The sequence below is a fragment of the Ornithorhynchus anatinus genome, chromosome 6, assembly GCF_004115215.2.
Source record: "Ornithorhynchus anatinus isolate Pmale09 chromosome 6, mOrnAna1.pri.v4, whole genome shotgun sequence".
Classification (NCBI taxonomy): Eukaryota; Metazoa; Chordata; class Mammalia; order Monotremata; family Ornithorhynchidae; genus Ornithorhynchus; species Ornithorhynchus anatinus.
Window position 1 is genome coordinate 7,990,784 of NC_041733.1, and position 26,996 is coordinate 8,017,779.

Sequence of the window (26,996 nt, forward strand, 5' to 3'; positions counted from 1 at the left end):
TACACAGACTGGATGAAATATCTGAACACTATTAAAGCTGATATTCAGTTGTTTGGGATAAACTACTGCATTCCACAGAAACCATGATTTAGAGGGGTAAGCACTTAACTTCAGGTTAGCCTCTTGCATGTAAAGTTACCTTTAAAATTAGCTAACACAAATTTTCTCATCTTCCACATTTAACTAGAAGTCAAGAGAAATAAAATATCCTTCTTCATACAGAAATATCTTCAGGCCAGCTTATGCTGTTTATTTTTAGTTTCTCTATCTCCACTGCTGTTCCTCTGACAAAATTCATATTCCAAGGTCGAATACTCAAAATGTTGTACCCCAAGGATATCCTTTTTCGATAGCCAATCTGATTCAGTTATTGTATTAATACATCAGGGTTGTACATGGCAGAAACTAAGACAAGGCTGTAAAATTCAACACAAATAACCTTCATTTGTAAAAGGCATTATGTAAATGTAAAATTTTCTTAACAGATGAGATATTGCTTATAAAAAGGATGTCTGAAGATAAAATGGAAAATAAATTCAACTCTTGAAGACCACAGAGAAAAGTGTTATTCCTTAGAGAATTTGGCATTCTTCTCCGGACCAATTTAACTATCCATTAAATCCGTAAGGTGGAAAGAAAAAAAAATTCCTAACAAGTCTCTTGGTTACATTTGCAATGTGCAAGCCAAATGTCAGGTTGGAAACCTGTTTTCAGATCAATTTTTGCCCCTTTAAAGCGCTACCTGACTTGTTAGCTGGGGGGATTGGAGGGATTTGGAGGGATTTAATCAATCAATCCGTCAATAACCTAGGCACAATTGGTCCTAAAAGGGCCGAAAAGTGAAAGGTTGAGAGCACACAGGCTTTTTTAGTTATTTGGTCACTAGAGGAGTGGCTCCTCAAGTACGTCTCCTGATTGCTCAAGGACAGTTGGAATGATTGACAGCCGCTGCTCAGAGCTCCAGTACCTTGGTACTTGGTACCAAGCAGCGTGGCCTCAGTGGAAAGAGCCCGGGCTTTGGAGTCAGAGATCGTGAGTTCGAATCCCAGCTCTGCCACTTGTCAGCTGTGTGACTGTGGGCAAGTCACTTAACTTCTCTATGCCTCAGTTACCTCATCTGTAAAATGGAGATTAAGACTGTGAGCCCCACGTGGGACAACCTGATTCCCCTGTGTCTACCCCAGCACTCAGAACAGTGCTCTGCACATAGTAAGCGCTTAACAAATACCAACATCATTATTATCACTTTGCCAGCTTGCTCGGACTCTGGCATTCAGGTCATTTGGTTCTGTGCTCTTCCCACCCTCAATTTCAAATAAAACCTGAGGAAGGCTTCAGTTTGGCCCCAGGCCTGGAGAATGACAAATAGGGGTGGCCTGGGACACCTGCCCAGGGTCATATGTGAAGGAAAGGGTTAGGTGGCTTGGGATTACAAATCACTCCAGAGACGATGCTCCCCCTGTCCAATATGTTGTGATAAAATCTGAGCTCAATAGGTTGTCTCTTGGTTTGAGGTGCCAAACTGAATAGTTAATCCTTGATCCGGTGAAAATAGCTGCAAAAGGATTCACGGTTAACAGCGGACGAATGAAATAATCAGATTATTTCAGGAGCCTCCAGTGAGCGTTAGCTTCACCGACTATTATGCAGGCAACTTTGACCGTTTATAGTACACATTTATTCATTCCTTGTCTGCACTGCACTACTCCCTAAATCACATATTTGCATGCAAGAGCAGTTACCCTGGTCTTGTTGAAAAATTCCTACCCTGGCAATACAAAGCTCATTAATAGAAAGTGTATTTCCTCACCTACTCCACCCCACATGACTAATCTGAAGGAAGAGCAAATAAGATTTTTCCTATCTAGGAAATTCGAACCTCTTGGTACAAATTCTTAAGTTAGTTGAGGGAGAGATTTGAATCACCTCCCCCGTTTTCGAATTTTCAAATCAGCTCAACAGATCCAGCTACCTCTGACCTGTAAGCAGGCAAGGGAGTTGTAAACTGGCTAACCCATTATTATTCCTCAATGATTAGCTCCTAAACTTTCCTACCTCAGAGGGTGGTGTCTGAATATGGCATCATTGGCCAGGAAAGTGAAAATGACTTTCCAGAGAGAAATGCATATTTTCATTCCCTTCAAGCAGATCTTAAAACTGCCAGTTTTATTTTGCCTTCCTACAGTCAGGCATATGTGCCACCATATGAAATGGAGGAAAAAGCAAAGCAAGATTTTTTTTCTCCCTCCCCCTAAAAACCCAGCAATGAATGTATCTGTTAAAAACTTTCAAAGTCAAATCATTTTTAGGGTCGATCCAAATTCAGTCAGGATCGGTATTGGATACTATCAAAGATACCAGAGAACAATGTCCTCGAAATGATCATATTTCAAGGCTATCTACAATACTCTCGACAATCTAAAAAATGGGCAGAGGCATTTTCGGTAGAAAATGAAGAAGGGTAAAAAAAAAAAGAGTAAGAAAAATCTTATTTTATCAAACAACCAACTAGACCAAGTATGTCAAACACATGCATTTTCATTTCGCTAAAAAGAACAGGTTCAACAGAGCATTAAAGAACATATTACCACAGAGACAGCTCTACGCTAACATTCCAAATCAAGAGACACACAGGTTACCTTTCTGATTTACGAATCTCTTAGCATCTTTCTGCCAAGGTTGGTTCCCACGTTGGGAGAAAGCAGATTAATTCTAAAGGCACATGCTCTCCTTGCTTCATCTCAGAATCTTCAGAAATTGGTAGGGACAGATGACTGAGAAACAGATTTATCAACAAGTGCAAACTGGCAAAATTTAGTGAGGAATTTGAGATCTTTGTTTTCTTCTACCTTCTACCTGTATGAGCTCATTTTTAGCTCTTAACTCTGATAGGGTTGTTCTTTCCCTTTCCACAGTTTCGTCTCTGCTACCCTGGGCCTGCTGGTCCCGCTCCACTCAATTCCCTGTGCCCTCGACCAGGGCTGACAATCAATCAATGATCTTTATTGAGTGCTTAATCTGTGCAGAGCACTGAACTAGGCACTTGGGAGAGTAGGACAGAAAGCCAGGTGTGAGCAGGGATTGCCTCTCTTTATTGCTGAATTGTACTTTCCAAGCACTTAGTACAGTGCTCTGCCCAGAGTAAGCGCTCAATAAATAAGATTGAATGAAATACAACGGCATGAATTAGCAGAAAGCGTCCCTGTCCGTAACAAGCTTAGAGTCTAGAGGATCAAGCTGCCTCTCGCTCTATACTCTTTAATCGTTCCCTTTCACTCTCTGCATCCTATGCTTGTGCAGGCATGTGAAAAACGAAACCCGATTTGTGAGATGGGTGTGCCTGGATTCCCAAGGGACCAAAAAACTCGGTTCTTGTATGAACTCTACTGGAATGTACTCCCCCAAGAACTTAGCACTGTGCTCCGCTCCCAATCAGCACTCAGTTATCTTCTCCAATGCAGCACCTCCCTAATCAGATGCCATGAAACCCTTATATTCAAACCTGGAAACCAAGCCCAGGTGTGGATTATTAGAAAGCAAAAATTGCTTTGGATATAATAACACCAATCGCGGGATCTATAAAGGGCCTACACTAGCAAAGAACTGTACTAAGACCTGGGGTAGATACAAAATAATCAGAAATAATCCTGGTTCCATTTATAGGACACGGTTTAATGGATGAAGAGGAGAAGAGATATCTTATCCTCATTTTATGGATAAGAAAACAGAGTCACAGAGAAATTAGGTTACTTGCCCAAGGTTACGCAGGAGGTTACTGGCAAAATTGGGATTATAATTCAGGCCTGTGTTCTTTCCACTAGGTCATGCTGCTTCCCAAAATAACAGCTGTGGTATTTGTGAAGTGTTTGCTATGTGACAATCACTGGGGTAAACACTGTGTTAGATACAATACGGTCAGATCTCAGTCCCTTTCCCATCTGGGGGCTCACAGTCTAAATTTTATTACAATGCAATGTGACCTAGGGAATAGAGCATGGGCCTGGGAGTCAGAAGGAGCTGGGTTCTAATCACATGTCTAAGCACATGTCTGCTGTGTGATTTTGGATTAGTCAATTCTCTGTGACTCAGTTACCTCATCTGTAAAATGGGGATGAAGACTGGGAGCCCCATTTGGGACACGGACTGGGTCCAACCAGATTAGCTTGTATCTAGCTCAGCAGTTAGTAGGGCGTGGCATACAGTAGGCATTTAAATACCATAAAAACATTAACAACAACAACAAACATATATATTTTTTTTTTCTGGAAGGATTTTCCTCCTACATGAATTTAGAGCGTTAAGTACTTTTTTACTTCACTAGGGTGGAAAGCATTTTTGAGAGACTGATTTTTACACGGGATGGATGATCTCAATTTGATTCCATTTAGAAATTAACTCCCACCAACCACATGATCTTTCAAAGAACTGCATTTAGGAATCTTTTGAATCTTATGTGAAATTTGAGATGCTAAAATAAAAAATCAAGCATTTACATACTTACCTATACTTTATCTCCTCACTTGGTTCCACATGTATAACCAACTGTACCGTCTACCTACGAGTAAGAAGTAATAGTATTGATTAAGTGCTTACTGTGTGAAGAGCATTGTATTAAGGTTTAGGACAGAGTAAATGGGAGGAAATTAGATATAGACCCTGCCCCTCAAGGGACTCACAATTTATAAACATCCTTATATCAAGGTCTTTTTTTGCCCATTACAAAGGTCAGGCTAAGTGTAATACTTCTTTCCCAAACTTTAAAAATTAAAAATCTTTGCTAGAAGTCCTAATCCCACCACCACTACTATTAATAATAATGATGACATTTGTTAAGCACTTACTATATGCAAAACACTGTTCTAAGCATGGCAGGAGAGGGGGAGGGATATAAGGTGACCAGGTTGCCCCATGTGGGGCTCACAGTCTTCATCCCCATTTTACAGATGAGGTAACTGAGGACCAGAGAAGTGAAGTGACCTCTGCTCTTCCTCCTTCCCCTCAGCACTGTGCTCCTTTGTATATATTACTTATTACCTATTTATTTTGTTAATGAGGTGTATATCCCCTTGATTCTATTTATCTCGATGATGTCTTGTTTTTGTTTTGTTCTGTTTCGCTTTGCCGTCTGTCTCCCCCGTTTAGACTGTGAACCCGTCAGTGGGCCGGGATTGTCTCCGTCTGGTGCCGAATTGTACGTTCCAAGTGCTTAGTACAGTGCTCTGCACATAGTAAGCGCTCAATACATACTACTGAATGAATACTACAACTACCCTGGTTGGGTTTCAAAACTCCAGAGAAGCCTCCTGAAGTATAGGATACGAAATCCCCAGGCTACCCACAATGTACCAAACATATTCACTCTATTATTCTGATCTGACAATGACAGGGTTTGATTTGTTGAAATGGCAAATGGTGGATCTCAAGGATAATTATACTCCTGGCCCAGTATAATATATAGTGTATAATACACGTAGAGGTAAGAGCCAGCCTGGCATTCCCATGCTTCTGCTGATGGGGGGGGGGGGGGAGTGGAGGAAGAGATGTACAAAAGGTTAAAAAAAAAACAAAAAACAGCAGCAGAACACACTCCAGACCAGTGAGTGGGGGTGAGGTGATTTGCAGATTTCTGGTAGCCATGGCCCCCAGATGGCTCACACCCCTCAAATCCTGTCACTGGGAGCTCTATAGCTGTTCCCGTGTCCTTCCCTGCCCTCAAGGCTGAAATCCATTACTTTGGATTTTTATTTTGAGAGTGAGGTCAACTTGTACATTCCAGGCCTGAAAGGGCTTTGCGCCAACCTCCAGAGGACACTCAACTCATTGGGATTTATTTGATGATGCACCTGAGCAGTTCTCGATTCCCCTGGGTGGGGCTGTCAAAGGAAAGATGTGTAACGATGAGCTCCTTGAAGCCTATTCCTGTGGCAGGGGAATCCTTCTGAGAAAAGCAGATCAAACACTCCTCAAAGGTCCGGCAGGGAACTCCATCGAGTGACTTAGCAACCCTGTCAGGCCATGCACTGTGATACCCGGCTACTACGGCCTTCACGGAACCTTACACGACTTGCATTCGGATGAGAAGGTGGGGGAGGAGAAAGAAAAAAAACACACTGGCATTGCCAATTTGGACGAGACTAGCCATTGCTGTAAAACTATATAGTTCATTGGTCTGAAAATGGGGTGATACAAAGTGTATTAAAGGACCTATATAAATGCAAATACAACAAAAGATACAATTGATTTTTATGGATTTTTTTAGTCTTAAATAAGAGTAAAAGCTCCATAGACTACCAGACATTGTCAGATAAAGTGTCAGAATAGCTCCCTTAGGGGGAACAGAAGAACAGAGAGATGGTTCAGAATATCATCCCTCAAGCACATCCCCCCGCCCCCCTGAATTTTTTATGATAGTCCCCGGTCTTCTGGGGGACACGGTAATACAAAAATACTTCTGAGAAGTGAAAATCACGAGGATGTTATTGCTCAGAGGGAAACTCCACATTGAAGAAGTCTTTCAAATTTTTTCACTTGATATTCACTTTTTTCAGGGCTCGCTGCCGACATTTTGCCATCCTGAGGCAGGAAAAGATTGGCCAACAATATCTCCCATGCCTCTAGACAACATCACACGATGGTGCAGACATATGCAGCATAATGGAATGATGTCATATGCAGCATTTTACAGAATCGTGTAATTTCTTGGTAGGGGCCCCATTTTACACCCCCACCCACCCCACCCCTCCATGGAAATTGGCTTCAAAGAGTTGCAGGCAAGTAGTAATCTTTTTTTTTTTTTTGGTTGGGTGGGAGGGAGAAATGCTTCAGGATGGTAAGAGGGGAGTGGTCTGCACGTGTGGTACAGGTAGAAGCAGCAGCTGCAGCATTTTTTGAGCACCCACGTCATGCACCACACTGTACTAGGATCTTGGGAAGAACAGAATAAGGAATTGACATGTTCCCTGCCCATAGGTGCTCATATTGAAAAGAGGAGACAGATATAAACGTTTACCTGAGTGGTCAAACTAAATTGTTCTTATTCATATGCATAATATTCATATAAATATTATATATATACACATTTAAAACAAATATATATAGCAAATGAGTTATGGAATTAGCTGATATAAATGGATAGTTAGGGTATTAAAGTAGCCAGCCAGTTCTCTGAGCAAAGAAAATAGATTTTTCACTATTCAGGCTTATAGGCAGGCCCAATTCTCCTTTATGTTAGTAGGGGTTGCAGTCTTGTGAGACCTTCCGGAAGGGAAACTCATGCTATAGTATTTACCTATTTCTGACTCCAGCCTAATTCCCTTCAGCATTCTAGAGAAAAACAAATACGCTTGCTGGCAGAACGGAGTATAACTTGTATGTTGGTTAGTCCGGTGGGACTATGCACCCTAAACTATCAAATGCCCACACTTACCTAACTCTTCACTCGCACTATTCTCCTGGGTGATTGCTCTCGAGACTAAATGAAACCCCTCTTTCCCTTCCCCTAAAAGAAGAGGTCGGTGAAGAATTACCTAATTGACAGCCTGCCTATACACATAAGATCCATTACATCAAGGACAACACTAAATCACCAAGTTCTGGTAGCTCCCCAGGCTGGTGTCTCCTCATGGACAGTTGTAAAGATAGCCTAGAAGGTTAGGGAATAGGAATCAACATCAATAAAAATAATCAGGTTGAAAAACCAAAAAAAGACATTTAGGTGGTGATTTTACGTTCAAGATTAAATAATTTAACAAACTGTAATACAATTCTAAAAAGGATTATTGACAGGATGGCAGGACGTGGAGACATGGAAAAACCAACCAAGCTCACAAAAATACAGTGATAGTGAATAATCAAAAGAAATGAGGATGCTAAAACCTTCTTCAAGGCAAACTGCTCTGCCAAGCCCTCAGAGGTGCAACCTGCAAGATAGTTTCACTTCTCATCTCACTCCTTGTCACTGAAGGCCAGGAGACTCTTTCTGCAAGATGGAGCTGGTGGAAGGGTGAAGAAATAGAAAGAGGAAAGGAAGAGGAGAGAAGATAAGGTGACTGAAGTCCTGAAATTCTAGGGTCTGTCCCTTTTTTTCATGTGGTACTTGTTTTGCACTTAATATGAGCAAAGCACTGGTGTAGCTACAAGCCTTTCAGGGTGAACACTAACCCTGTGCCAGTGGGAAGTCTTAATCTTCATTTTACAGATACACTAACAAGCACATAGAAGTTAAGTGACTTTCTCAAGGTCAGCCAGCAGGCAAGTAGAGGAGTCAGCATCAGCACCCAGATCCTTCTGACTTCCAGACCCGTGCTCTATCCACTAGGCCATGTTGCTTCTCATTATTCACTTCCAGTTTTGGGGACTGATTAGAGTCCCATAAAACCCAAAAGCACTTTTTTTTAAGTCTACAGCTGTGTACACATCTTAGTCAATGGAAGAGTTTATTTGGGAATATGTGCGTCCATATTAGCATTCCCTATGAAGGGAGAGAAGAGAGACTAAAGGAAATTGTTTTGACTTATTCTGTTCTGTTCTGCTCTCTGCCTCCTCCGTTTAGACTGTGAGCCCATTATTGGTCAGGGATTGTCTCTAACTGTTGCCGAATTGTACATTCTAAGTGCTTAGTACAGTGCTCTGCACATACTAAGCGCTCAATACTATTGAAAAAAAGGAAAGGAAGACTTAGGAACTCCTCAGAGAGAAAGAGGGGTCATGGCTACTAAAGTCTTACTCGAGGCCAAGGCATCGCAATTATGTCATTGCCAAATGGGCTCAGTGTTGCAGCCTCTGTCACCAGGACCGTCAACAGTGATAGTATCCTTTAGGCAATGTGTGCCAAGCACTGTATTAAAAACAGGAGTAGATATAGTCTAAGCAGATTGGATATAGTCCCTGCCCCTCACAATCCAAGAGGGAGGGAGAAAAATTATTGAACCCCCACTTTATACAGGAGGAAACTGAGTTATTTGTCCAGAGTAACAATGGAGAGTTGGGATTAGAACCTAGGTCCTTGGTCTCCCAGACCTGTGTTCTTTCCTCTAGGCCGATCTACGTCTCAAGAGGTTGCACTCCTACCGTCACACTTGTGATGTAATTTGTACATAAGGGCTTAATTACTTCTGCTGATAGGATATTTGCTACAACTCATTCTGAAAAAAGAATCTCTGCTCCTGTGGCTTGTATACAGTCCACACTTAATGCCAACATATTTGCTCTGCCTTGTCTATCTCTCTGCTGACCTCTTGTCCCTCTGGCCTGGAACTCTCCTCCCTTTCATAGATGAAAGACCACCACATTCCTCACCTTCAAAACCCTCCTACAAAAGAAAAAACAAAGTCACACTCTAAAAAGCCTTCCCCACCTCCACCCCAATTTCTACGATTCCCTCGCTCTTGTGTCACCTCTGAACTTGGGTCTGAACCCTTTAGGCACTTGATAGTCACGTACCCTCACAGAACTTGTGTGTGTTTTCCCCTCTAGACTGTAAACTCTCTGTGGGCAAGGAACAGGCCCACCTACCCTGTTGCACTGTACTCTCCCAAGCACTAAAAACACGGATTTGCACATGGTAAATACCACCGATTGATTGGTACAGTTCTGAGTTCTCCTTTCTCAGCAGCAGGGCACATCAGTAAACTAAAATCCCTTCAGTAATTTATTCTTTCTTTTCAGTTTCTTCAACCTGTCATCTTAATTAATGTTGGTATTTGTTAAGCGCTTACTATGTGCAAAGCACTGTTCTAAGCACTGGGATAGATACAGGGTAATCAGGTTGTCCCACATGAGGCTCACAGTCTTAATCCCCATTTTATAGAAGAGGGAACTGAGGCACAGAGAAGTGAAGTGACTTGTCCACAGTCACACAACTATCTTGTGCTGTTAAGTCGTCTTCGACCTATCGCAACTCCATGAACACATCTATCTCAGAATGCCCCACCTCCATCTGCAATCATTCTGGTAGTGTATCTTGGTAAAAATACACAAATTGTTTACCACTTCCTTCTTCCGCACAGTAAACTTGAGTCTCCACCCTCGACTCTCAGGCCGCTGCTGCCCAGCACAGGTGAGTTTTGACTTGTAGCAGATGGCCTTCCACTCACTAGCCACTGCCCAAGCTAGGAACGGAATGGGTAGGTCTCTCCTTGACTCTCCCTCCTGTCGCCAAGACTGGTAGAGGACTGGAAACCTTTCAGGTGTGGTCTTGAGAGGGGCTTTGAACAGTTACCCCATTTAATTTACTATACAACACTTTATTGGAATGTTTGACTGGTAAACTCTTGCTGGGCCCATTTCCAATTTCAATATGTTGGTCACATAACAGTCATTGAACTAATAACTTTCTACTTGCCAGTAACTTTCTATTCAATTGCATCTCCACTTTTTATTAAAATCTTTATTCCACACTGGAAGTTTGGAGGAGAAGCTGATAAGATGAAATTTCAGCAGCGAAATACAGAACACACCAAATAATGTCATGAGATGCTTGTGTTAGAAGCTTGAGATGCTGTGAAACAAAACCCCTGAACAGAGACCTAGAAATCTCTCAAGACAACCACCACAAGCAGTCTGTGTCTTTAGAGAACTCCTTACCCCCTCACACTTTCCAGGAGAGAGAATGGAAAAATCCACAACAAAAAGAATACATTTATTAAAGCTGAAACAGTTTATTTGTGGCTAAGTCACCTTGGAGAAAACGAACAGAGGAAAGGAGATCTTAATGTTTAAGTCCTGCAGAGTGGATATACACGCATATACAGTCAGTATATAGGATTAAATGTGTTGCCCAGTAGTTATGATCCTATACAGTAGAGAAAACAGAGATCACAAGCAACAACCAAGGCACCTGCACTGCATTCACAGACTAACTAAACCAGCTGACACCAGACAATGACCAGCATTCTGGTAACAACTTGGCAGATTTGGTTTCCCCTAAGAAAACTACCAGAAAATTGCAGATGGAGGTGGGACATTCTGGGAGAGATGTGCCCATGGTGTCTCTATGGGTCAGAGATGACTCGACAGCCTAAGACAAGAAGTCCAAATGTTCATTTCTGGTGGTCTTTTGTCTTGAACACCGATAAATGGAAATTTCTGGGTGGAAAAAAGGTATGTTTTACAGGAAATTTTCTTAGGAGTCCCCTGAAGTAGTTAGGGCCTCACCTGTTGTAGACACTGCCCCAGTGGGAACAGGACTAGGGTGGACAAGTGATGAGAGTGAGGGAGTATGATCTACTGGAAAGAGCACAGGTCTTGAAGCCAGAGGACCTATGTTCTAATCCTGGTTCTACCATTTGGCCTGCTCTGTAACCTTGGACAAGTCACTTAACTTAGGTGTCTCAGTTTTCAACATGTAGCTTAATACAGTGCTTGGCACATAGTATTAGCACAAAGTAACCATTTAAATATCCCAATTACCACTACTAGCACACGAGTGGTGTTGTGCATACTATCTTTATGATCAATTCATTCTAGTTTCCTGTCTGAAAGGTTTTTGACTGGATGTAATCTCATCCATCAGTTAGGATGGGAGACTCCATTATGATCAGTGCTGCGAGAAGTAATGAGGAAAAAAACTCAGTTTCCAAGTGGAAATGTGACAAGCTTGCCGACGAATGTGTATTCCTGCACACTGAGGAGAACTCAGACAGGTTAAGACTGATCTTTCAGTTTTGTGGCCTCGAACTGACAAATTAAACAGCACTTGTTTTATGCAAAAATTGGCAATTAGTTAATTACTTCTTTCCATCTCTAATGTGTCCTTTTAAGGTTTCTAAAAAGCCTCATTTCATTTTCTATTCAACTCCAAGAGGAATTCACTCACAACAAGACGATCATCTTTGAAGCCCTGTCAGCCATTACAGTTTTTGGTAAAGAAAGCTCCTTTGGTAGTTATAAACAACTTACAACTATACATCACATCTCCTTTTGAACTTGCTTCACTAGAGATCCACTTTAAGGACTGTAATCCAATGGGCAAGGGAGGGGAAAAAAAATCAATAAACTTTTTTCTATCTGATTTTTCATTTCAGGCTCTGATCGACCAAAGGTAATTACTGTGTGCACTGTACTGAACACTTGGAAACAAATACAATAATAATAATTATGGTACTTATTTAACACTTACTATGTGCCAAATGCTGGGATAGATAAAAGTTAATCAGGTTGTACACAGCCTCGTTCCCACATAGGGCTCATACTTAATTCCCATTTTACAGATGAGGTACTTGAGGCATAGAAGTGAAGTGACTTGCCCAAGGTCACACATCAGACACACGGCGGATCAGGAATTAGAGCCCAAGTCCTTCTGAATCTGATCCCAGGCCCGTGCTCTATCCACTATGTTGATAGTCGCGATCCATGCCTACCAAGGAGCTTACAAGCTACAGGCAGAAATGGATTTAGTGAAAACCACAATTATAGCACCTCTCAGGGTCACACCTGGAGAGTTTCCAGTCCTCTACCAGTCTCGACTACAGGAGGAAGAGTGAAGCAGAAACCTACCCCTTCCCTTCCTAGCTTGGCCAGTGGCTAGCGAGTGGCATGCCATCTGGTACAAGTCAAAACTCAACCTTGCTGGGCAGCAGCGGTGTGGGAGAGAGTCGAGGGCAGAGACTCAAGATTACTGTGTGGAAGGAATCAATGGTAAACCACTTCTAGATTTTTATCGTGAAAACTCTATAGATATGCTATCGGAACGATTGCCGATGGAAGCAGCTGGGCGTTCTGGGAGAGATGTGTCCATGGCGTCGCTATGGGTCTGACACAACTTGATGGCATAAGACAGCAGCCACTGTAGCTAAAACGACAGAACGTGTAGTTTACTATTGAGGAAGGTGGGCAGCCACAGTTTGACTTGGCTCTGGTACTTCAGCCAGCCAGTTCCATGGTAGACCTTGGCAACGGATAGGGCAGAAGCCATAAGCTCAGCCTTACCTTGCCAACTGCTTTTGTTCTGACGGTCCGTTTCCAGAGCAGTATAGAATCTAACTTTGATTTTACCTTCCCGGAAGCAAAACGCGGCAGAGGGTTTTTCAGTCATGTTATTACAGAATATAAATTTCCTGTAAGTATCACATTAAAAATCACACTAAGCACAGCATTCAGGACCTTCTGCTATGCAGAATTTTCTTGGACCACTGGGAGGATTTAAGAGTCTTGAAAGCTAGCAAAATGCCAGGTCAAGGTGTTTATACTATATGAGGCATGCCAGAGAAATGAAAAAGCCTTAGTTCACTCAGTGCTCCACAGAAAACCTCCTCAGGTTAAGGGATACATAAACTACCCTATTAAGTGATTTAGGGAGGACATCTGAGGACAATTACAAATTTTAATTGTACTACTTCACTAATTTACATTTATAAAACCTAAATACCGAATGATTTTGAAGGTGCACGAAGTGATTCATCTATTCAATTAGCTTCTATGCTCCAGTCAGTCAATCATATTTATTGAGCACTTACTGTGAGCAGAACACTGTACTAAGTGCTTGGGAGAGTACAAAATAAGAATACGACACCCTGGCCACAGTGAGCTTACAGTCTAGAGGGAGACAGACATTACTATAAATACATTATCCATATGTTTCTAAGTTTGACAAAGCATAGGGGTATAGATAAAGAGCCAAAGCTAGTACCAGGACCTGATGAGTGATCATGGGCAGGAGAATAATAATAATGATGGCATTTGTTAAGTGCTTACTATGTGTAAAGCACTGTTCTAAGTCCTGGGCGGGGGGGATACAAGGTGATCAGGTTGTCCACGTGGGGCTCACAGGCTTAATCCCCATTTTCCAGATGAGGTAACTGAGACACAGAGAAGTGAAGTGACTTGCCCAAAGTTACACAGCTGGCAAGCAACTAAGTCGGGATTAGAACCCATGACCTCTGACTCCCAAGCCCAGGGTCTTGACTCTCTGTGCTTCAATTTCTTGATCTGTAGAATAAGGAGAATATCACTTCCCCTTCCAAGCTGATAGAGGTAAAAGGAGGAAGAACCAACTGCTGTGAAAGTACCATGCTCATGTCTGTGGCTGACAGGGCAGGGGTGTTAAATTCATGAAATCTCTAAGCAAAATAGTGGATAAACTTGAGAGCTGGGAAGAGTTACCTAGAAGCATCCTAGAAGATGTTACTTCCAACTAGAAAGTTGCTGGACCATCAAGACAATTTCTACCAGGCAGTAATATGGCACCTTTAAACCCTGACCTACATTTTCAAATTTGAAAGACAGAACTGATGGTTACTTTATCTGTAAAATGGGAATTAAGATACAGTCCCATGGGGAACATGGAATGGGTCCAACCTGGTTATTTTGTATCTACCCCAGTGCTTAGTACATTGACTGGCACATAAGTGCTTAATATCTTTTTTTTTTTTTTTTAAGTGAGGCTAAAAGTCAGTGTCATGCAATCCAATACAGTGGAATGCAATCTGCATCATCAACTCATAAGAAAATCAGTGTCAAACAACCAGCATAAGCTTTGTTTGTAAAACAGCAGTATTGTATTCTACTAAGCGCTTAACAGAGTGCTCTGCAAACAATACTCAATAAATGATCGATTGAAATATCAATTCCTCAATTCTTTCTCCCCTTGCATGTGTCAAAGCCAGTATACATCACAGTGAAGTCTTCACGTTAAATGCATTCATCCAATTTACTCCACCTTACTGTCTTCCCATATTTTCTGGCTTATTAATCTTCATTTCCAGTTCATCTCCACCTTCCTTGTTCTATGTATTTTCCTCGAGATGTAAATTGTACTGTAGAAGATGCTAAGATGATTGGTTAAAGATGACATGAAGTTAAATGTCAAATATCACCTTAACATGTCAAAGAGCTGAAAAGAGGACATTTCATTCAGGGCCGTGGATTCCCGAGATTGGCCTCAAGTAAGAGAAAGCTTAACTTGTGACTCCTCCGGAAGAGAGCTCAGATTTATGACAGTTCAGGGTTGAGACATTTGTAAGCTGTTCATTTTAATATCATCACAATAGAAGCCCGATTACCTCCACTAGTTCTTGTTAAGGTTTATTCCAGCACCACAGGCATTCTGGCCTACTGGCAAGCAATTACTCCCTGGGGCTTAACCAAGCCTAAAATGTACTCACTTGCCAGGCAGAGACTATCCCCTACTCCTGATCCCTGCCCGAGGACACATTTCCTAAATCCGCACGCCTTTCTCCCCATCCTCTCATCGTTTTATTAGATCTGCCTGTCTCCGAATTCTCATTCACCCATGTTGCCCTCTGATTTCTAATAATTTGATCCTAATCTTTCTTTGGAAAAGCAATTCACCTAAGCAAACTCCTGTAGATGAGGAAGGTATGGTTTGGGAAGATATGAGAAATCCTTAGCATCTTATTCAAACCCAATCTTCTGCACATGTGCAATTTTGTTTGCTTTTCAGCAATGTCTGTTTCAACAATTGACTAGAGTGTTGCCTGAGGCATCCTTGTCTTGGGCTGTGTCCAATGTTCTCTCAACTCCTTAGGCAATGAATTACTGTCAATTATCATTTGTAGGAAAAAAAAAGTGTCTGGTCCAGGTTCTCCAAGTCATTTTTTCTGAGGTGATAGTGTTTAAGAGCCAAACTTTTCTCAATTATAGAATAAATGTTTTTTATTGGAGCACTCACTGTGTGCAGAGCACTATACTAAATGCTTGGAGTGACTTCTGAGCTGTTTCTATCATCACAGTTTCTGCAAACTAGGAAAGGTTCTTCCTGATCACAAAGTACCTGGCTTACTTTCCCTTTCTAGATAGAAATTACCCTCAGACACGCTCAGTAATGTGGCTGCTTCAGCCTGAACTCAATCTGTAACCCTAGCTTGATAACTGGAAACTGAGGCACAGAAAAATGAAGTCACTTGCCTGAAGTAACACAGCAGGCAGGTGACCGAGCTGGGTTTTGATTTTAGATGCCCTGACACCCAGACCGGTGGTCTTTCTACCAGGCCATGCTGCTGCTTTAGATTACAGAACAAAGAATAGTAAGAGTTGAAATTAATCCCAAAGTTGTTGAAAATTAAATGGGCCATCACTTGACTGCTTGACTCCGCTTATGTGACTTCAGGTCATCCCGATGGCAGGTAAAAATTAGTTCAGCGAATCCCTGTGCACTTTACTCTCCCAATAACATTTGACTCATTCAAGATCTTGCCCGTTTCACCGCCCACCCTTAACTCAAGTCCAGCTTCTGGCCTGGAACACTCGTCCTCCTCAAATCCGACAGACAATGACTCTCCTTCCCTTCAAAGCATTTTTGAAAGCACATCTTCTTCAAAAGGCCTTCCCAGACTAAACCCCACTTTACTCATCTCCCGTTCCCTTCTGCCTCACCCTGACACTTGTGTACATATCTGTAATTTTATTTATTTGTATTAAAATCTGTCTCTCCTCCTCTACACTGTAAACTCACTGTGGGCAGGGACTGTCATTGTTAATTGTTGCACTGTACTTTCCCAAGTGCTTAGTGCAGTAGTCTGCACACAATAAGCACTGAATAAATACAGTTGAATGAACTAGGAGGGTGTGCTGTGCCTCTGTTATACTATCTGTTATATTATGCTCTTCCAAGCACTTAGTCCTGTGTTTTGCACAAAGTAAGCACTCAGTAAATACAAGTGATGGATTATTGTATCTTTCATCGTAATTCAGCTCAATAGGATCTAAGGGGTCACAGTTAGAGGACATTTAGGAAGGGTATTATTCTTGTAATAATAATAATTATGGTCTTTGTTAAGCACTTACTACTTGCCGAACACTATACAAGCAAAGTGGGTTGGACAAAGCCCCTTGTCACATGGGGCTCACAGTCTTAATCACCATTCTACAGATGAGGTAACTGAGGCAAAGAGAAGTGATCTGCCCAAAACCACACAGCAGGCAAGTGGCAGAGCTGGGATTAGAACCCAGGACCTTCTGCCTCTCAGTCCCATGTGTTAGGATTTGTATCTCAGGTGAATTTAATTGAACAGTCAGTCTTCCCGACAGTCAGCTGCTGCCCTCCAGCCTTTCTAGAGTCAAGGCTGTGTCTAAGGTACTCAGTGAAATGGTCCATGATGAGAGGACAAGGAGTCATATGGGGTTCAAAAAAAGAAGTAACCAGAGCCCCGTGCATGTCCCCCTCCCCACACCAAAAATCAGTAGGAGAGAAAATAACCTCACCTTCCTAAGACTCAATGATTTCCTCTAGAGCACCATCCTACTGCAAATTTTAAAATCACATGGACCATGATTTGTTTGGGATAGTTATGAGCAAAGCCTTTCCCGGAGGTTGGACAGGGATAATAGCTTGAAAACCCATAGAACAAGCACAGATATTTATTGAGCGCATACCGTGTGCAAAGCACTGTACTAAAGAATTTGGGAGAACAAGCTGTAAGCTTGTTGTGGGTAGGGAATGTGTCCAACTTGGTTATTTTGTACTCTTCTAAGTGATGAGTACAGTTCTCTGCACACAGTAAGTGCTCAAGATATGATTGATTCAATACTTAAAAAAAAAAAACGGTATTTGTTAAGAGCTTATGTGCCAATCACTGTACTAAGCTCTGGGCTAGGCTCAAGAGAATCATGTTGGGCACACACAGTCCATGTCCCATATGTAGCTCACAGTCTTAATTCCCAATTTATAGAAGAGAGAACTGAGGCACTGAGAAGTTAAATGACTTGCCCAAGGTCATACAGCAGACAATGGAGTAGATAGACATGATAAATCCTCCCCAGAAGGATTTTAAAGAATAGAGTGGGGAGGAAGATACTAAAATAAATTACAGATAAATATATGCATAAGTGCTGGGAGGTGAGGGGTAGAGTGAATATCAAAATGCTTAAGGTGTACAGATCCAGGGGAATAAACAACCAGAAGGAAAAGAGATGAGGGGAAGTGAAGGCTTCGTCAGAGCCCTTCTAGTCCTCAAATTCACAGATATATCTCCCTGAAGATTTTTTCTGGAAAAAAAAAAAAGAGGAAAAATTCTATCCCATGAAATGTAGCATAATCAATTTTGAAATGATTTTTCATTTTAAACAGAGTAATAAGTGAAATTACTGTTGGGTTTCTTTTTGTTCCCATAGATTTTTGCTAAATTTATTTGATTTTTTTTTTTTAAAAAAGGCACTACTCACACACCTGTATATGCACTGAATTTTCCCAGAGGTACCTGTTTTTGAATCTCACTGGAGAAGTCAAGATCAGTCTCACAGCAATAAACGCTATTCTTCTCTGTGATATTTATCATCTATATAAAACAAACCACATTGGATAATGGATTTGAATCTCATCTTAAAACCATTTTGTGATTTATAAAAAAAAACTGCATAAAATCCCTGCAATGCACTTTACAGTGTAACATTCTATAATAACCAAGAAGCTTATTTCATTTAGTACCTGGAAAATTTTGCTATGAAGGAGAGAACAGGTAATAGGGACTAAAGGTCAAAGTTTAAATTTATATTTCTCTAATTCCCAGGACACATTCATCTTGATAGAGATACAGTGAAAATTTTCCAAAGACAACTCATCAATCAAGAGTTCAGTGAGGCTCTATCTTGAAAATGTGCTTGTTACCAACTCTTTCTCCCCTTTCTCTCTTCAGTTTTCCAAAGAAGAACAAGGCATTATCAACATAAAAAAAAATTAATTTCCTTTCATAAAGGGAAGGGTGACATGACATTAAAGGCAATCCTTAAGGCATCCAGCACAAGGAAAGCACTTAATACCGCAATTATCATAAATATTATTTGGTCTAGGAGAATTCTGGTGCAGCATAAGGAACGCAAAACTCCATAGCTGGAACCGAGGTGGAAGGAAACTCAGCATTAAAAATAAGAAGTTGGACAGAAATTCAACCAGGAGGAGAAGCAGGCAGCTCAAAACAGAATGTCCCTTTGTAAGAATGGAATGATTGGCCTCCTTAGGCCCCAAGATGGCTGGGTTAGGTACATTTATACATGGACACACACAGTTCATATGCACCCATATCATAAGAGCAGTATTCCAAATAATCCACTTATGACGTACTCGGTAGTGACCATATTACTGATGGCAAAAGATCCCAGGGGTACCCAGTGATTGTTGGTTATTTCAGAAATTGTTTTCTAGTCCAGTGACCTAATAGAGTGTCTTCCTGATAACTTCCCTTAAGAGATAGTGCTTCTTCCTTGATCATCCACCTGTCTCAATCAGAGATTCAGGTTGAATCAGCAGCAGAAGCGATTAGGAGAGAAGCAGCATGGCTTAGTGGAAAGAGCAGGGCTTGGGAGTAAGAGGATGTGGGTTCTGATCTCGGCTCCGCCACTTGTCTGCTGAGTGACCCCAGGCAAGCCACTTAATTTCTCTGTGCCTCAGGTACCTCACCTGTAAAATGAGGATTAAGAGTGTGAGCCCCACATGAGACAACTTGATTTCCTTGTATCTACCCCATCACTTAGAACAGTGCTTGGCACATAGTAAGTGCTTAACAAAATACCACTATCATTATTATTATGTATTTGGGCTCAATGTCTTTTTTTTTCAACATTCCAAATCACCCTTACCCTATCTACTAGTTCTTTATTTTCTATCATTGAAAGCAGTAGCTCAAATTTACTATCTCTTGTCCTGATTCATCCTTCATTCCAAAGTTTCAGGACTTCCACAGCCAGTGCTACTGACTTGACCTCTCCATGTTTCATCTCACCTTCCTTCTACACAACATGGATGACAACAAGTCACATTTTATTCCACTGACCATTGACTTCTGCTTACTTCAAAAAACTCAATGGCATCTCTAACTTTTTCAACTCAACCCCCTAATAAATATAGACAACTAGGTATTTGGATTCCAACAGGAAACTTTTATACTATAGTTCTTTTTTCATTTTCATTTTATTTTCCATTGTCAACCTTCCACTTCTTTAAAAAAGAAAAAAGATTTATGTGCTTTCTGAACTCATTCTGGTCCCTAGGCAGCAGCATCTCTGCCTCTACCAAAGTACAGAAAAATAGTTGTGTTTGTGTATGTTTTTTTTCTGAGCATAGCTGCATGTAATTAAAATTTGGCAAAAGTACAGATGTCACAAGACTCTGCTAAAATTAAACATTTTTGTGGAATTCACATTCCAGCCTTCCAGAAAAGGTTTGCAGAACAATAGCTAGAGCCAAGAACTACAAAGATAAGGTTTGCAGGTAGGCAGACAACTTCCAATGAGGCTACAACAAGCCATTCTTTTTCCTCCCAGTACCGAGAATATCTAAATGAGGACAGAAATAAAGATGCTTCTTTTTCAAACCTAAACTATGCTTCTATGTCTATCACGGTTTTCCAGATCAAACAGATATTTTCTGCCTTGATTACTCTCACCCAGATGCATGTCTTCCCAGGCTAGCGCTCCATCTGCTTCTGAAGTCATGCAAGTTTGATGTGCCTGATCCATGGAGGTTTGCGAATATTCCGCTGGTATAGCACTGCTCCAGACAAGGCCTCCAACATGTCGGGCTTATTTGGTATATTTTCTGCTTCAGGAAACCTTCACATGTTCCGATACTTCCGGAACTGTGAAATTCAAATTCATATTAGCCAAATAGAGCATTCTGTATGGTTGCAGACTTTTGAAATTCTCTCTCGTGGGAATTTTTTCTTCATTGACAAAAGTCAGTAGGCTTTTATTTTCAATTACTGATCATTCATTCATTCAATAGTATTTATTGAATGCTTACTATGTGCAGAGCACTGTTCTAAGTGCTTGGAATGTACAATGTGGGAACAGAGAGAGACAATCCCTGCCCAATGATGGGCTCAGTCTAAACAACTGGGACTGATCACTTCCGCTTCTCTGTATCCAAAATATGATCTAAAGTCCATCTTGAAAAAATTAATTTTCTAGAATTTTTTTCTAATTTCCTATCCTATAAAAACCTCCCCCATCCCCGGGTTTCCCCTCAGTTATCACCCCATCTCCCTCCCACCATTCCTCTCCAAACTCCTTGAGACAGTTGTCTACCCCTGCTGCCTTCATTTCTTCATACTCCAATAGACTCCTCTATCCCCCTTCACTCCACAGAAACAGCCCTCTCTAAGGTCACCAACGACCTTCTTGCCAAATCCGATGGTCTCTATTCCATCCTAATCCTCTCAGATCTCTCACCTGGCTTCGACACTATGCAGAGTGGCTCAGTGGAAAGAGCCCAGGCTTGGGAGTCAGAGGTCATGGGTTCAAATCCCTGCTCTGCCACTTGTCAGCTCTGTGCTGTGGGCAAGTCATTTAACTTATCTGTGCCTCAGTTACCTCATCTGTAAAATGGGGATGAAGACTGTGAGTTTCACATGGGACAACCTGATTACCCTGTATCTACCCCAGTGCTTAGAACAGTGCTCTGCACATAGTAAGCGCTTAAATACCATTATTATTATTACTGCATCTGCCTCCCTGCTGACCTCCCTGCCTCCTGTCTTTCCCAACTCCAGTTTGCTTTCAGATCATCCTTCTTTATAAAAAAAAACAAAAAAAAAAACCAAAAATAACAAAAAAAATCCCCACTAATTCCACATCTCCCCACTCAAGAACCTACCGGGATTGCCTCCGCCACCTCACATCCAACAGAAACTACTTACCACTGGCTTTGAAGCACTCAAACAGCTTGCCCTCTCCTCCCTTACCTCAGTGATTTCCGACTTATAGCCCAGACAGTACAACTCATTCCTCCAGCTTAGTCATCACCTCAATCTCATGTATCTCCTGGCCAGCACTTTTCCTTTGTACTCCCCCTGGCCTGGAACTCCCAACCACCTCAGATCCATCAGACCATCGCTCTACCCACCTTCAAAGTCCAATTGAAGTCACAGTTGTTCTAAGAGGCCTTCCTCAATCCCCTCTCCCCTCTGCATCCCCTACATGTCTGGATATGCAATAATAATAATAATGGTGATATTTGTTAAGTACTTACTATGTGCAAAGCACTGTTCTAAGCACTGGGGGGATACAAGCTGATCAGGGTGTCCCATGTGGGGCTCACAGTATTAATCCCCATTTTGCAGAGGAATTAATTGAGGCTCAGAGAAGTTAAGTAGCTTGCCCAAAGTCACACAGCTGGCAAGCAGTGGAGCCGGGATTAGAACCCATGACCTCTGACTCCCAAGCCCAGGCTCTTTCCACTGAGCCGAACTGCTTCTCAATGTACCCTTTGAGCACTTGATATTCACCCAACCCTCAGCCCCACAGCACATATGTACACAGCTGTAATTAATTTACTTCAATGTCCATCTCTTCCTCTAGACTGTAAGCTCCCGGTGGTCAAGAAACGTGTCTACCAATTCTGTTGTATTGTCTTCTCCCGAGTGCCTACCAGAGGACCATTCACTGACTGCTATCATGCTTACAGTTTAAGAAAAACAAGTATGGGTTCCTGCTTTGGACATGTGTTACATTGATCAACCCTTTGACAAAAGGCCAAGGGGCACAACTCTAATCGGAAAAGTCCCCAGTAGTGAGCAAATAAACTGCAGCACAACCTGCTTCCTAAGTAGATGTACTGTATTTCAAACCCCTTGCAGTGATGTGCTGATGATAACTTCACCTCGAAAGCCACAATACCGGGGAGCCTTTTTTATGATGTTTGATATCCAATTAAGTGAACTTCCTTACAAACACCAAGACAAAATGTAAATTAAACCAACGTCAAACATTTAAAGCACACGAAATACTCTAATTGGCTAGGAGCTGAAAGATTTATCCATCTTTTCATAAGGCTTTAATAAAGAAGATTGCACTCCTCCAAACCCAACTCAGTTTCCAGAGTTCATTCATTCAATAGTATTTATTGAGCGCTTACTATGTGCAGAGCACTGTACTAAGCGCTTGGAATGAACAAGTCGGCAACAGATAGAGACAGTCCCTGCCGTTTGACGGGCTTACGGTCTAATCGGGGGAGACGGACAGACGAGAACAATGGCAATAAATAGAGTCAAGGGGAAGAACATCTCGTAAAAACAATGGCAACTAAATAGAATCAAGGCAATGTACAATTCATTAACAAAATAAATAGGGTAATGGAAATATATACAGTTGAGAGGACGAGTACAGTGCTGTGGGGATGGGAAGGGAGAGGTGGAGGAGCAGAGGGAAATGGGGAAAAGAGGGTTTAGCTGCGGAGAGGTAAAGGGGGGCTGGCAGAGGGAGTAGAGGGAGAAGAGGAGCTCAGTCTGGGAAGGCCTCTTGGAGGAGGTGAGTTTCAAGTAGGGTTTTGAAGAGGGGAAGAGAATCAGTTTGGCGGAGGTGAGGAGGGAGGGCGTTCCAGGACCGCGGGAGGACGTGGCCCAGGGGTCGACGGCAGGATAGGTGAGACCGAGGGACGGTGAGGAGGTGGGCGGCGGAGGAGCGGAGCGTGCGCGGTGGGTGGTAGAAAGAGAGAAGGGAGGAGAGGTAGGAAGGGGCAAGGTGATGGAGAGCCTCGAAGCCTAGAGTGAGGAGTTTTTGTTTGGAGCGGAGGTCGATAGGCAACCACTGGAGTTGTTTAAGAAGGGGAGTGACATGCCCAGATCGTTTCTGCGGGAAGATGAGCCGGGCAGCGGAGTGAAGAATAGACCGGAGCGGGGCGAGAGAGGAGGAAGGGAGGTCAGAGAGAAGGCCGACACAGTAGTCTAGCCGGGATATAACGAGAGCCCGTAGCAGTAAGGTAGCCGTTTGGGTGGAGAGGAAAGGGCAGATCTTGGCGATATTGTAGAGGTGAAACAGGCAGGTCTTGGTAACAGATAGGATGTGTGGGGTTGGCACTCTCCATTTGAAATGTTAAAGTACTTTGAAATGAGTGATAGTTTTCCTTTAGTTTCCTCCGTCATCCGCACCAGCAGCACACCCAACTCTGGTTTTGTCATCCAGATTGGCTCCATTAAAAAAACACTCCTTCCACTAAAGCTAGTCAACACTAGCTTGACAAGTTTGACAATACACAGTTGAATATCAGCCCAACAACTCTGATTAAACTGGCATTCTCTGTTCCATTTGTCTTAATTGGTAGCAGCAATCATCGCTACTGTTCCTCCACTCAATGGCATACGAAACAATTAATTTGTGCATCAAGAGCAGCATTGTTTCTGAGTGTTTTTAATCTTCCCCAAAACCCAGATTAAACAAATAGCCTAATAAAGGACAACATGTAAAATAACTGCAGATGTATTGGGGTGGTTGCGAGGGTTCCCTGCCTAGTTCAAAATAGAACACTTCAATTTAAATGATGTTAAAGAATTAATAATGAAAGGCTAATAAAGATAGGTCTCAATTCAACCTACAGCCCTATTTTATTCTAAGGGTGATGGAAAGGATTCAAGGAAGCTTTAACTCTGACAAGATTGACCATACCAGAGTAGCTCGAGGATATTAATTCATTTTGAGAAGTAGAAAGAATAGAGAAAAGGGTGTCAGGAGATCTGTGTTCTAATCCTGGCTTTACCACTTGCCTGCTGTATGATCTTGGGTTAGTCTCTGGACTTCAGTTTGCCCATCTACAAAATTAGGATTTAATACTCATATTTTCTCCCCAACTATAAACCGTGCCTGACCCGATTATGCGGTGTCCACGTCACTCTGTGGTATTTGAACACTAATTCACTATACTAAGCACTTGGCAGAATGCAATAGGGCCAATAGGCACTATCCCAGCTCGGAAAGTTGCCGACCTGTACATTGTTGCCGACTTGTACATTCCAAGTGCTTAATACAGTGCTCTGCACATAGTAAGCCCTCAATAAATACTATTGAATGAATGGAAAGAGTTTAAATTCCTGATGGGAAGATGGCTATTAGCAGAGAGTAAGCACTTAAAATACCACAGTTGTTTTTGATTTCTCATTATTGATTGTTCTTCTGATGGGGTCAAACCTGTTAGCACACTTCTTACATTTCTTTTTGGGTTCTCCTGGGCTTTGGCCTCAGAGCCAGACCATGATTCAAATTGTGCATAAGGAAGTTTTTTTCCAGTGATCCATCCAAAAGGATTCCTGCTAGATGCTTAAATGCAACTGCGACTAACGAATAGAATTACCGCTAGCAATATCACCACCCCCAACCAGAGTCAGCTCTCCCATCTCACTACTTCAGGTTGACAAAGAACAACTGTGTTTTTTGTGTTGCTGCTATTCACCCCCAACTGTTACAAAGCCCCTACCGGGCTCATACTTAACTGATGACCTATGGAGTGAGTGTAGGGACTGCCCTCCCTGTCTGAAAACCTTTGGAAGTCGTAATTTTCGCCAAGCCCCTCCTGTACCAGTTCTGGGGGGTGACAGTCTGGAAGCAGCATGGCCTAGTGCAAATAGCATGGGCCTGGGAGTTAGAAGACCTGGGTTCGAATCCTAGATCGGGCAATTGCTTGCTGAGTGACCTTTGGCAAGGTACTTCACTTTTCTGTGCCTCAGTTTCCTCAACTGTGAAATATCAGGTCTTCCTCCCTCAATATCTCAACTCCCTCCTACTAAAACAGTGAGCCCCAATGTGGGATAGAGACTGTGTTTGACCTAATTAACTTGTACCTACCCCACTGCTTTTTATAGTGTTTGAACCATCGTAAGTGCTTAACAAGTACCATAAAACCAAACAAAAGCGATACAATAATTAGGGCATTTGTTAAGTGCTTACTATGTGTCAGGCACTGTACACTAAGCATTGGGCTGGGGACACAACCAAATCGAGTTGGACAAAGTCCCTGTCCCACAGGGGGGCTTCACAGCCTCAATCCCCATCTTACAGATGAGGTAACTGAGGCACAGACAAGTGAAGTGACTTTCCCAAAGATCCACAGCAGACAAGTGGCGGAGTTGGGATTAGGACCCATGAACTTCTGGCTGATCTAACAGGCCGATGTAACAGGCTGGCACTTGTCCTGGTATGAAGAGGCCCAGGCAAACTTCTGGATGATGATGGTTGTTCATTTGAGGCAGCAGCGGGTTCACCACCAGCAGGGTGGACAGGAGGCCATGGCAGGCCGGAGCCGGGACTGACCACAGCCTGGGCTCGGACCTGCGAGGCCAGAGACTGTGGGGAGAGATCGTACCTCTAGGGATGCAGGGTGGCCCCTTGCCAACACAACCTATTCCATCAGGAGGGTCCCTTGCCATTCTTTCAATCATGTTGATCGAGCACTTACTGTGTGCAGAACACTGTACTAAGCACTTGGGAGAGTACACTATAACAACAGACACATTCCCTACCCACAATGAGCTTACAGTCTAAAGGGGGCGACATTAATATAAATAAATTAATTACAGATATGTACATAAGTGTCGTGCAGCTGGAGGCGAGGGTAGGGGGAGAGGGTGGTGAATGAAGGAAAGAAGTCAGGGTGAAGCAGAGAGTCAGGACAACGTAGACACCTCCCTCCTCTCATCTGGGTATCCATGACTCTTTGCCCCCTATCCACCCAGCACCTAGCTTATGGGGCGATACAGGCTATGTTGAACTACTTGCTCCTTCCTTATCTTCCTCCTCCTCCAACAGAGGAGGAAGAAGAGAAGAAGGGCGAGCTCGGGTCAGGGCAGTCAGGCCCCTGTCTGCCCCCACCAAACCATCGGCCGGAGCTCCCACGGATTGTAAGGAGGGAAGGGCAGAAGTGTGGTCTAGTGGATAGAGCATGGGCCTGGGAGTCAGAAGAACCTGAGTTCTAATCCCAACTCTGCCACTTGTCTGCTGTGTGGCCTTGGACAAGTCACTTCACTTCTCTGGGTCTCATTTACCTTATCTGTAAAATGGAGATTAAGACTGTGACCCACTTGTAGTACAGGGACTGTGTCCTACACAATTAGCTCTTAACTCCTCCAGTGCTTACTGCAATGTCTGGCACATTGTAAGGGCTAACAAATACAAAAAAAAAAAAAGAAAGAAAAGAGAAAAGAAAAGAAAAGGGAAAAGAAAGAGAAAAGAAAAAAAGAAAAGAGAAAAAGAAAAGAAAAAGAGAAAAGAAAAAAAGAAAGAACAAAAGGGAAAGAAAAGAAAGCGGGATAAGCAGGCCCCTAGAGAGATTGGTTCTGAAG